We start from the raw sequence: 13,195 nt of genomic DNA on the forward strand, positions 1-13,195 counted from the left end.
CAGAATACATAGGCCACCAAAAAACACACAGGAGGAAAGGTCAGGGTGCTTTCTCAGGGGAACACAGTGAGGTAAGTTTACCACTTGAAGCTTATTTTGCTTTTCAGAGAGCAAACAGTAAAATAAGTCATTATTAGGGTGGACACTGTTCTGCTCTTGCTCCCCTTTTAGGACTGCTTTTCCCCCTAGTCTAGGCATCACGCAGCTGAGCAACAGGTCCAAATAAGAATCTGTCATACCACAGAGCTTCTCTGCTGGGTTCTGTGCTACCTCTTTCCCAGGAACTGTTGCAAAAAAATGCTTGTTGCTGTACAGGAGGATAGTGGAGTAACACAAGAAAGGCCCTGACAGTTGTCCTACTGTGTGGACTTCAGATGGGGAAACACTGGGCATCTCTTCACATGCAACCTGATTTATCATGGTGTTAGTCCCCTCAGGGTTTTACCACCTCCTCCTCCCTTCCTTGTCAGGAAGAGGATGGAAATTATGAAGAAGAGAATAATGAATGTAAGTCACAAAGACAGCAAGAGAGCCTCTTCCATTGAAAGGGAAGGAGGAGGAAGAAGAGCAGCCTGGGGGTGCAAGGAGCAGTCCAGAGCTTGTTTGCAGAGGAAGAAGGGTGAACTAAATGGGGAGAGTCTGCACATAGATACCACTGACAATCAAATGCCTCTTTGAGGTGCTGTCTCAGGAACAAAACAGCACTGGTGTTTGTCACCTTACAATACACACTTGGCTACCTTGCTTCCATTTGCTTTGGGCACTGACACTCTTTTGCATGCGTGATTCTCAGTGTTACTTGACTTACACACTAGGCTCTCCTGAGATACCCTGTGGAAACATGGGGAAAGAGAGGCAAAGAAAGACCAGGCAACTGAAGACAGTGATTGGGCATCACAAGCTCTGCTTCTCAATTCACTTACAAGGGAAAAAATGGACAGCTGGATAGCACAAACATTGCTGAATCTTTGCTATTAAATGAAACCAACTTTCATTATTTCTGCACCTGCCTTGTAATTGTGACAAGCAGGGTAAATGCAAATGTATTCTAGTTAATTTTAGTTTTCTGAAACCACATAAAAATGAAACAAAATTTGGATTTGGAATATCCTCCATGTTGAAACAAAGCTTTTGAAACAGCTTTAAAGTTGTTACTACATATCAAAACAATGAAAAGACAGCCCAGTGTGTGTTAATGTGGCAGTTTTACAGTACATTACACCTTTCAGCTATTTTTATAGATTTTTAAGAACTGAATTTCCCAGTTGTTCTATCTTCCCACAGGCCCCACTGTCATAGATATAAGTCATTCACCCATTCACTGTATGCAAAATGTTAGCTACTGAGTGCCCAGGACCAGACCAATTACTCACATAAAGAAAAGGACCATGAACAGCTTCCCTGTGGGTAAACACCCAGATTCAAAGCTATCATTTTCTTCCCTTAATACACTTCTTTTCAGAAAGGCAGAAGCTCCGACAAACCACAGAAACAAAAAGAATGAAGCAGCCAGTATTTCAGTTTCATAATATACCTTATAATAACTCAGTACCAAAAAAGGGTGGGCATTGGAGCTTGGATGAACATTTTCAGAATGCCAGTAAGTAGAAAGGGCCTGTAACAAGCCTTATGTTTGTACAGTGAGCAAATCCATTATTCAATATCCTGAACAGAATATGCTAGATCTCATGGATTAGGAGTTTTTTTGAAGTCTTTGTAATGTGCTTCCCTCAGCTCTATTTCTACCTATCATTAGTTTTTGTTTCCATAGGAGCTCTCCAGACATTAGCCTTAGAAAATTCACCTGAATTACTGAAAAACAGGGAAAAAAATACCCACAGGGATTTCACAGCTGTGTCCAGGGATTTAAACTATTGTGTACATTATTTTCAGATGACTCTCAGTTTCCAGGCATTTGGTCCACATGGGGGTATATCCTGTTGATCTATTGTGTCTTTCAAGAGCCAGTTCTTCGGTCTGTTGGGTTTTTTATTACCTGACAGGAACTTCTATTTATTTCCTAGCAGTGAAGCAGAAAATATCTCATGATTTCATGAGTCTATGGGTAAAATAATTTAAAAATATATGCCATCCTTGGAGATCAAGTAGACTTGCCACGGTTTAAGATCCTGCGTGGTTTATTAAGCAGAGAATAATACACGTCTCAAAAGACATTCAATAAACCAGAAGAATGCTATTTAAACGATTTGTGGATGGTCCATCAGGGAACATTTAATGCATTTCTGATGATAGAGCATTATTTAATCCATGTTGAGAAACAGACAGAAGTAGATATATAAAAAATCTACTGGGAAGTCATCCACCACCACGGAGTTGTTGGGTGCCCTGTGAACAGAAAGTTTTCTGGCAGTAGAACTTTAGTGTAAACAGAAGCCCACGATAAAAATATCTTTTTGAGTAGTGCCTCTATGAGAAAATTCAGAAAAAAAGCTACAGCAAATAAAGATTTTAGCATCCTCTCCCCATTGAGCAAATAGAAAGCCACCTTCTGACTCACCTGCTCCATCAGATCTGCAGGCTGTAGTCTCTGAAGCACCTGCTCTTTGAAAAGCCAAAAGAAATTAAGATGACCTAGATAAATGTGTGACAGGAATAGCAGAAAGTCCTGCAACAGAGGCAGATCTGGAATATCAGACTATTCCTAGAGCACAGGCTAAGGCTTGTGCTATTATCTGAGAAAGCAGAGACACATGGAAAGAAACAAAAGGCGATGGGGATTGGGGAGGGCGGGGGGGGAGTTGGAAACTGTAGCCAGAGGTGCACAAAGGAATTCTTTTGGTATGATGCCAAGCTCCAGGGCTGTATTGGTTCAGGACTCAGTTTCTGTACATTCAGCTACTTTTTAGGGTGAGATAAAATGGCACGGACTATGTGCTGTATTTTGAGCAAGGAGTCCTGGTACTGGTGTAATCAACAAGTATGATCTAAAACTGAAGATTAAAAGGAATTTCTCAAGCTTCAGTCAAGATACAAACACTTTAATTTACAAAGCCTGAGAAAGAAAAGGGGTCCTCCCCTTTCCCCAATCTACAGAGCCTAAATACTTAACAAAAACATGGTCTTGTAGAGTATTCCTTTTTAAATGGAAACAATCTACTTTTCTAATTAGTAAATATAAACAAGCCTTCTGCCTTTTACTTTCTTTTTCTTTCCCCCATCCAATCTCATCTTCTACCTCTTTGTGACCGAGGAAAAGTTCTCACTTTGCTGGGGCAAAGCTGAAAACTTCTTTGCTTGACAAGGACAGTAGTTGTATCAGGAGTACCTGGAAAAACAGGCCAGAAGCTAGATATGGGACTTAAAGAGGACTTGATCTGCCCTCCTCTTCTGCAAACTTGTCAATTCTCCTTGCAACCCAGCTTGCTCCAGAAGGCACTTGTATAGCAGCTGTGGTAAAGACTGAGGAATACTGAGGGCAAGGGAATGGATGCCAGCAAGGAACTGTTCTTCTGTCTGTGCACTCCATTCCTTTCCCTTCAAGTTAATAGGGACTGGAGCAAACCCTTTTGTAATGAACATAACAAAAGACGATGAGTTGGCCTCAAAGCAGCAATAAAAAAAAAAGCGCTCTTATAATAAGAAATGCATTAATATAACTGGGTTTTATTATTTCCCACAGTTTTATTTTAATATATGACTCAGGGTGTGGAGATGAAGGTGTGATTCAGAGCAATAATGGGACTTTAAAAGCTAGTGCCACAGGGGTGGGCTAGGCCCTCTGGTTGTCATTTACAGGAAGCCTCTAGTCAAACAAAACTACATCCCAGGTCCACTTACACTTTGTCCATGTAAGATAAAATGCACATAAGGCATGGTGGGTATACTGGGAGGAATAGACAGAAGATATGTATATGAAGATAGAAAATAGTGCAACTAGAGACTAGCAGAAATGAAAGCATTAGTCTTTAGATGCTGTCAAGTGTTAGTAGCACTTAACATCAGGTACCAGAAACAACACCTAGATACATGTTGGTTCTTAGACCTTGTGAAGTATTTAACCATGCCTTTAGATTTTAGGAGCTGAGCACCCTGAAATCCTGCACCACACGATGCCATCAGCAATCACTGCTGGGTAACCAAAGAGAAGTAGGTAAAGCATGCAGCCATGGCAGCATGCAGGTGTTCATATTGGCTCTGGCCTTCTGCACACACCTGTGATTGCTCCACCAAGAATCACCAGCATAGCAGAAAATTATGCTTGCTCCCTTTCCTTCAAGAGGTCATCTTAGGAACTGTCAGTGAAAAGAAGCAGATGTTGTTTGTGAATTAAAAGGAATATATCAAGTCTCAGAAGCAAGCCTCAAGCAGCATTCAGCCACTACCAATTTAAACAAGATTCTTTGATTTGTCACTGGCTTCCCCAAAGCCCCAAAGGTTTGCTTTGAGCTTGGCTTGAATGGCCAACAACTCAGGTAGAAAAACACCATTTTGTCTGAGTTGTCAGAAGCTTCCTGAGATATTCCTAAAACACTACAGGACTTGATTCAGCAATTTGAGACTTTCCAGCTGAAAAGGTTCCATATGCCACAGTATGGACCATGGTTCCAGTTCAACAAAGCACTTAAGCACATTTCATTAACAGCACTTGCTGAACAGCCTTATTCTATAGTTCCACAGGTGATACAAGGTCTAAATCACCAATATTTCCAATACTATGCACCATGTAGTGCCAGATTTCTGCACCTCAGTACTTTAGGACTAGCTGCTCTTGAACACTTTTGAGCAAGATTTCCCAAGAAAATGAGAATTTGCAGTCGTGCTATGTGTATGCCTGTCTGTCTACATCTTCTAAGTTTGAAAGGAGTATGAAGATGGTCAGGAGGCATGGAAGCATATATGCAGGGTATGAAGAAAGGAGTACTAAAGGCAGAATACTGAAGAGAGGCAGAAAGAAGCTGCTGAAATTAGGGTGAAAAAGCAGCAGCCTTTGCTCTGTTAACATACAGAATACTCCTGGAAGACAGATCAGTGAGATTACCAGTAAAGGATGATCTCTAGATTCTGGTCCTCCTTTCTGTTAGGGACATAACCTTTCATAGTTTACAAACTCCCCTTCCATTTCCTTAGGGTGATGTGCAGACAGCATGTGAATACCAACACCCAGCCGAAACTGCATATTTCTATGAAGTTGATGTGATCACATGAAGGATCATTAGCCAAATGCACACACACAGAATAGCCCAGCTGCTTCCAACAGCATCATCTCCTCTATTGGCGAGTTGCTCCAGAAAGAAGAAACGTGCTGCCTTGGAGAATCTTCTGCTTCTACTTGCATTTGTGCAGACTGCTCCCTATCTGGATTGAGGGCCCTCTGCACTCTCAGTAATCCTATAGAGAGGTGCAGCCAGAAAATCTCATTGCACCCACTCACCTGCTGAATTTCTTCAGGCAACACCCAAAGAGCCTAACTCCTTTCAAGGGAAAAGGGCAAGCAGGAGAAAAATCTGATGCTATCATCAAAAATGTTTGTTACGATGCACTCCACAGCAAATCCTGTACCCCTGTGATGATACTGTCAAAGCCTAACACAAAGGAAAGGTGTCCTGTGATTCCTCTTCTTGAAAAAGTCCACCACTGATAATACCAAAGGATAATGTAATACATACAAGTCTCCAGCCAGATTGCAACAAGAAGGAAACACCTGGTTTAGAGGTAGGCAACCAAGTCCAGAGAGGTAAGACATTTGTCCTAGATCACATTATGCACCAGTATCTGAGGTTCATTCACTATTTTCTGGCCTGGTGTACATAGCAGATGTGAGTGAATCAGCTCACTGGCAATCCTACCTACCCATAGCAGCTCTGCTCCCATGCAGATTTTCCTTAAACACAGATCATTCTTACTGGGAAGCACTCGCACTCAAGACTGACAGCTTAAAAATGGCCACCCAGAAGTGACAGAAAACCAACAGTGCTGCAGTATCCTTGCAGTCCATACTCTTCAAGCAGTATGAGGAAAGAAAGGTCTGGTGGTGCTGGTCTAGTGCACTTGAATGGGACAGGTGTATACCATTATCTACATCTCACTCCTGCTCTGCTTTATGTGTGAGCAAAAAAAGGAACAAAAAAGCTCAAAAGCAACCCAGTCTTTTTTGTCTGAGTGCACCCATACCCTGCAGCAACCAGAAAGGAGGGGTAGGTGGATGATCCAATGTACTTGCGAGAGCCTGTCATCTCTGTCTCAGCAAATTTTGGGGCCTGAGTTTGTCATTAGTGGGGAAGCCAAGCCCAGGTTTTAACTTCCTTGCAGCTCTGTTTTCCCTGTTTACCAGAGAAAATTATTTCATAAAAATTATTCCAGCAGGTTTGCAGTGCAGTTTCTGTGAACTCATTTAATAAGTAAGTACTGGAGGGGATATGTGTGAACTCTAAGCACAATGGACTGAAACCAAATATAGATTTCTGTCTGTAAGACAACTCTTCATCTTGCAGACAGATTTGGTCCTGGACAACAGGGGAATCTGCTTTACTTTTGGTTCTTTGTGCAAATATTCATCAATACATTAGGTGAAGAGTATGATACATGTTCTAACTTTGTTATTCTTCTCAAAAATTATGATGTTGTACAGATAAAAAGTGTTATAATTTCCTTACTATTCCATGAGCCAATAGATGCACCAGCTTATTAACAGATGTGGGAACAAAAAGCACTTTCGTATTTCAGAGGCTGTTAGAAAAGCTAGTGTGCCAAACTGCCTTCCCTGTTCTCTGAAGTACACAACAAAATAAGGCTCTACAATGGAGCCCCCACCACAAGCAGCCCTGTAAAGCACATTGTGTGGCTCCACTGGACACCTTAGGCAGAGGAATCTCATCTGTGCTGCACAGGTAAGGAGCACACCTTTGCAGGAAAAGTACAGCTGAGACATGACAGCTTGTTATTGAATTCCTCTGGTGGAACAGGCCATAGAAGCATATCTTATCTCTTCCAGGGAAAGCAAACAGCCTAATATAAAGCCTCTCACCCAGGGCACACAGTTCACAGGCCTTTTAAAAAGTTGTTCCTTTCTGTTTCTCTGCTGTTAACACCTTACAGCTCAGTCCCAGTAACTGGCTGCGTAAGCACTTCTAGTCAGTTCTAGGGCAAAATCAAACAAGTTGGTTCAAACCACTGCCAGGTGGCTCAGCTAACTTGTTTTATTTTGTCCTGGAAGACACAGGAGTGTTCACAGGTCAGGAAGAGTTGAGAGGGAGCTCTAAAATCTTAGATGAATGAAGGTAACTGGCATCCTAAGCATTGCCCTTTGAAGGCAAAGCCAAGACAGGATAAGTTAAGCACCACTGACTTTGCCTTAACACAATCAACTATCAGGAAGACAGTATCCAAAAAGGCAGGAGGCAGCAGTGCACCCCCCATCATGTCTCAGTGGTAAATCATTGAACCAGTAGTCTGGAGATTTCCTCTGGCAGCTGACTTGCCCCCTACATGCAGAAAGCTGCCCTGCCCCAGCACCTTGAGTACAGGCCCACAACACAGCCACACAGACATGCCTTGGGCCCCAGAGAAAGCAGCATCCAGACTCCACTTCCCAAACCACTGCAGGAGCCTACAGAGCACCCAGCATGAGCAGAGTCAGTAGATCCAAGCTGTGGTCACATGATGCTATCAAAATGAAGCAGTAGGTATGGTTTCAGGCAACTTAAATACAATCAGAAACAGAATTCCAGAGCTAATGCCATTAGCAAAACTAATGTTACTTTAAGTCTTTAGCAGAGACTACACCTCTTCTATGGACCTATGGATCATGGTAATAATGGTTGGTCTCATCAACCTTTGCACCTTCATTGAAATTACATCTGAGCCATACTCAGAGTGGGCGAACACATGGCAGAATGATCGCCATCCTCTGCTGCTCCTGTTTTGCTTCTTCGTGCATCAAACATGGATACACAAGTGCATCGCACAGCCAACACTGGAACATGTCCCAGCTGCCCTCGCAGAGCTGGATTACTCCCCCAATAGCATACCTAAAATTGTGCTTTACAAATACATGCTGAAGGATTATTGGGCGGGGGGGAGGGAGTTAATGACAACACGAACCCAAACCCACTTACACAAGACTTTTACCGCTACAGTAATTTTAATCTTAAACTTAGATGCCAAACTTCATAAAGTAAGTACTTACAATAATCGTGAGAGCAGGCAATTGAGATTGCATTTACTGTAAAATACTGACTTACAGATCCAGAGTGCCATCTAGTGCGCTTCTCTGACAAGAGTTCACAGAAAGAGGGCATGATGAGAGTTGTGGTTTTCATGTCTGATAGGGAACCTCTTTCAGTAGATAAACAGGAAGTGGTAGAGATGAACTAGCTTCCTTTAAACTAGAGCTTTTAACTCTGCCAAATCTGTTATGTTCATAAGCAAGAAGATACGAAATAAGAGCCAAGTTTTAATTGCAATGTTACCAGTGTAACTAGTTTTAAAAAATATTAATAAAAAAATCCTGTCCCTCTTAATGTAATTATTCAAAATACACTGGCAAGCCAGAAAGAAATTTCTAAATTATTCACCTGGAATCTATCCATGGACCAATATAATTCACTTTCAGTGACCAAACAGAGACTAAAAATTCATGGGTTCACCAAATGAAGAAGTGAGGGATACAATTCAGGACAATCTCAGCTGACTGATGAAATGGTGTAAAGTTAGGATGCTGATGTTCAGCTGAAAAAGTGGTGCAAGAAAGAAAGGATCTAGCATACATATGCAGAATAGGGAAGGACAGGGTAGGTAGCAATAAAAAGGAAAAGGACCTGGTGGTTCTCCTCCTTCTGTAAAGGATATGAAAAATTTCAGTGAAGCTCAAGCTCAATGCCTGAGTTAACAGGCACAATTTAGATTGGTGATATAAGAAAATCTTTTTGCTTTTTATAATGGTGAAAGGTTGAAATACTACAGTGTTGTCAGAGAGCTTTAAAAAGATGCATAAAACAAGTGCTTATTCTGAAATTGATCATCCCTTCATTCCCTTTTGCCCTGCATTTCAAGGTACTCTGATAACACACCAAATGTACCAATGCTCAACTCAAACTAGGTTGTTTCAATAAGTCTGCCTCCAGAAACCTCATTGATCAACAACCTACAAATAGCTCTTCACATAATTTATTTACACTCATCTACTTATGAGTTGTCATGAAAAGTCTTTGAAGGGATGATAGAATTTGAACATTAAATGACCCATTTCATGTAGATGGAAATTTAGAAATAGAGCACAGATATCTATGTGTCTAATGGTATCTAAGAGTCTAGCAGTTCATACCTGATGAATTACATACCTAAGAGACAGCAAACACTTCAGTCACCAGAATATACAGATAAAAGTGTGCTGTTCAAAGGCAGTGAAGCAGCTGGCCCTGAATTTTCTGTACACTGTCAAAATACTGTCCTTTATAGAAGCTATGGAGTTATCAACACTAGGCAAGCCTCTGCTGTGTATAAGACCCACATTTCTGCTAGAGGAGCAGAAAACAGAGTGACACTGCCTAAAGAATCTCCTGAGATTCCTAAATTATGGAATTAAAGTTCCCAGATCCCGCAGAGGGTCATGGAATTGTGGCATCAGTCAGCCCAAACAGTCAACCTTTCCTATGGCTCTTCCCAATGCCCAGCAAATGCAATACATAATAGAATTCAGAAGATACACACCATTGCCTGCTAGAGCCCAAGAAGCAATTGGACAATGCTCTCAGGCACATGGTGTGATTCTTGGAGGAGTTCTGTGCAAGGCCAGGAGTTGGACTCCAATGATCTTTTTGAGTCCCTTCCAACTCAGGATAGTCTATGATTCCATGAGCCTCTTTAAAACAACTGCAGAACAGTTCTACACTTCAGGGAACGTCTCTCTTGTTGCCCTTATTACAAGAGAAGATTAGCTACCCACAAAAAAAGCTACTCTGGACATTTTCCTACTTTATTGAATTAGAGAAAAAGATTCTGCCTTTCCTTTTCAAATGTACATCCCCCATTTTCTTGTGTAGGTATGGGGGAGTCACACAGGAGTCACATACTTATGTGTCTTCCTCTACTACAGCTTTCTGAAAACAGATGGACAAGAGAAAATAGTATTAGAAATTCAAAGGACACCATTTTCCACCTTTGTCTTATAAACTGAACACAATAGAGAAAGGTGATGGAGAGTAGGATGCTTTCAACAAGTAACTGATCCACCTGCACCTGGGCTTGATTTAGAGTTACCTGTTGGGACTCATCCATATTAAAGTGGAAAGGATTCCTATGAGTCCCTCCCACTGATGTCACTTCCCACTAATGGGTGGCCCAAATCAGTGATCAGCTGTAGGGGTGGCCAAACCCCTCTAAGGTGTACTTGTGCTGCGCACATCCAAAGGACAGTTAAGATCAGTCTCCCATATTTTGTATGAGCTTTCCACAGACATTATACAACATGGAAAACCTTATTCACAAGTTTATTAGCAATTAAGAAACACTTTACAATCCCATTACTCTCCAAATTTCCTTTTGCTAAACCAGCCAGCCCACTGCTTTATTTAACAATACACAACAAGATAGGTTATTCTTCCAAGTAACTATTTCCCAGCTGCTGTTCATGGATTCAAAGTTGAATTATGTTTTAATAACTATTGTATATTTTGGTTTTGTAGGGTTGGTTATATATTTAGCCAGCAGAAATTTGTTTAGATGGCTACAAAAATGGAGTGAGACTGGGAAGCGTATCTGTTATCATGGAGAATCTTTATATTTCTTTAACCTTGCTCCCTTTCCATATATCAAAGAACACATTCATTTGAAAACTCAGTCACAGCATCCCTTCACAAATAGCATATTAAATTTCCTTTTTTCTTCCCAAAATGCAAAACTCAAACTGCATTATTTGCTTCTTTTTTTTAAAGCATAAGTAGCAACGAATGAAATAACTCCTTCCAACAACTTCAACAATTTCTGTACATTTCAGAACATGAAGAAAATAAGAACAAAAATAGCAACAAAAGAGAACACATGCAAGCTTCACTGCATCCTCTCTATGCAGTTGCTATGCAGCAATTGCCTTCCGACAAAGAACTTTGGCTTTTTTGCTTTCTAACGTTTCGTCACTCAAGTAGATACAGTATGTTCAGATCCAAAACAATTTAAAGGAGTTTTTTGCTCTGAGTGTTGCCTTAGATAACTATTAATTAGAACGTACATGCCCTCTGATTTGCTCATTTTGAAATTATATTAACAATAGGACAAAATACACAACCTAAATAAGCCAACACTACCACAAACAGAGAAAAGTTCTCTCTTCACCCTCATGCAAAAAACACAGCGAAGCAGGCAGGCACTCAGCCTGAAAAAAAAAATAAATAAATAAAGCAAGAGCGTTTTTTGGCAGTTAATGTGGACAACCTTTGTCACTGCTGTCTTTTCCAACAGGTCTCTGGCTCACTGCTGTTTTACACTCCAGTGTTCTGCTATGGATGTGGGCATATTGAAAGCTTGTGTTGTAAACAGCCACCTGCTTAATCCTTCAGCAATAGTAAAACACTTAAAACTTTGAAAAGGAAAGTAAATTATTATGCACACATTGGGAAAATAATCAGTAAATCAGTGTTCTTTATATGGATTTAGGGAAAGAATTTGTCCTGGGACAAATGAGAAAAATTAAGTTCTCTACAGGGGTCCAGGACTACAATCCTAAATTAAGTTACTAGTACAGACTTCTTGGCTGCACGGCCTTGCCCATCACCTTTAATCCATACGGTATGAAGTCAGTCTCATGTGGCAGGAAGGGACTGTGCTGATGCTGCACAGCCACCATCCTCCATCACCAACACAGCTGCACCCAAAACTCCATTTGCCCACCAAGTAACCAGGCAAAACTGCTCCCAAGCTTCTGACCTGCATTAGAAGGAACACTCTAGCAGAGATACCACAAAGAAGCACCTATGAAAGTAATGCTAAGCACCTTGAGAAAAAGGTAAGTGTATACCTTTAATTCCACCTCTCAGAGCAAGGGTACAGGTCCCTTCAAAAGGACATTTTAAGATCCCTGCAGGCAGCTGAGCGTTGGGGTCTGCTGTGTCAGAAGCCCATGGAAGCACAGCTATCTAAATATAATTTCTCCTGTCTAAATATATAACTGGACACACCCTCCCCAGCCACAAAGGCTGCCTATTCCTTCTGGGAACAGCCCCACACAAAGGCAAGGGCACAATGCTGCCCTCAAGGATCAAACTCACAAACCAGCATCTGGTGCTGAAACTGTAAGGTGTAATAGATAACATCCTGCCATTCTAAGCTACAATGAGATGTGGCAGTACAGTAATGGTTTTGCTGCAAAAGGTTTTACTGCGGCGCAGCTGAGATTCCACCCCATGGTTCTCCAGTGCCGGCTCTTTTAAAAGCCTTGTTCAACATGCACCCAATGTGAAACTGGATACCAAGACAAAATGCTTTAAGGTTCCTCTGCTTTTCACAGCTTTACTGGTTTGTTGACTGCCTCTCCTAAGGAGATATTTCTGGTGCTTTTCTGTTAGGTTTTTCCTTTCTTATTACCAGTGAAATCAGTATAGTCACTTAGTTGTTCCTCTTGGCTTTCAGTAAGGAGGAACAATTACAGAACAAAATATTTATATCAGCAGGCAGGTATGAATAACTACCATTTTCCCTGGCAAAGCCCTCTAAACTGGCCAGAATGTTTAGAAAAAAAATCCTGCAGCTACTGATCAGTTGAGTTGAAGAAGATTATTAGAGTTAATTGAATGCTACTATTCATTTTCATCATCCCATAGCCAGCATGCTCTGTTTCTCACTAATCTGCAGAAGAAGGCTGACTGGGATTTCTCTCTTCCTCACAATACCACGAAGATGATACACATATTTCAGAGCAAACAATCATTTTTACCACGGCCAAAGAAAACAAGTTCAGTGTTACCCTTCTAAGTGTCATTCCTTTAACAGATTGTGTGGTTGTTCTGCAAAGGTTAATTGAGCCTAAATTTCATTAGGTTCTTGAAACTCAGTAGAGTTAGAAACACCATTCATTCACATATTTCTTGACTTTTCCACTTTTTAAATGACATTCAAAATAATTTTTTTAGCTTTTACTAAAGAAATAGGCAATCATAGAAAACTTCCCCAAAATAAATTATAATGTCTGTATAAGGCTAACATGTAGAGACTTTCAGAGGTATCTACTAGAATACACGTGAGT

The sequence above is a fragment of the Aphelocoma coerulescens genome, chromosome 11, assembly GCF_041296385.1.
Source record: "Aphelocoma coerulescens isolate FSJ_1873_10779 chromosome 11, UR_Acoe_1.0, whole genome shotgun sequence".
In the NCBI taxonomy this organism is placed as follows: Eukaryota; Metazoa; Chordata; class Aves; order Passeriformes; family Corvidae; genus Aphelocoma; species Aphelocoma coerulescens.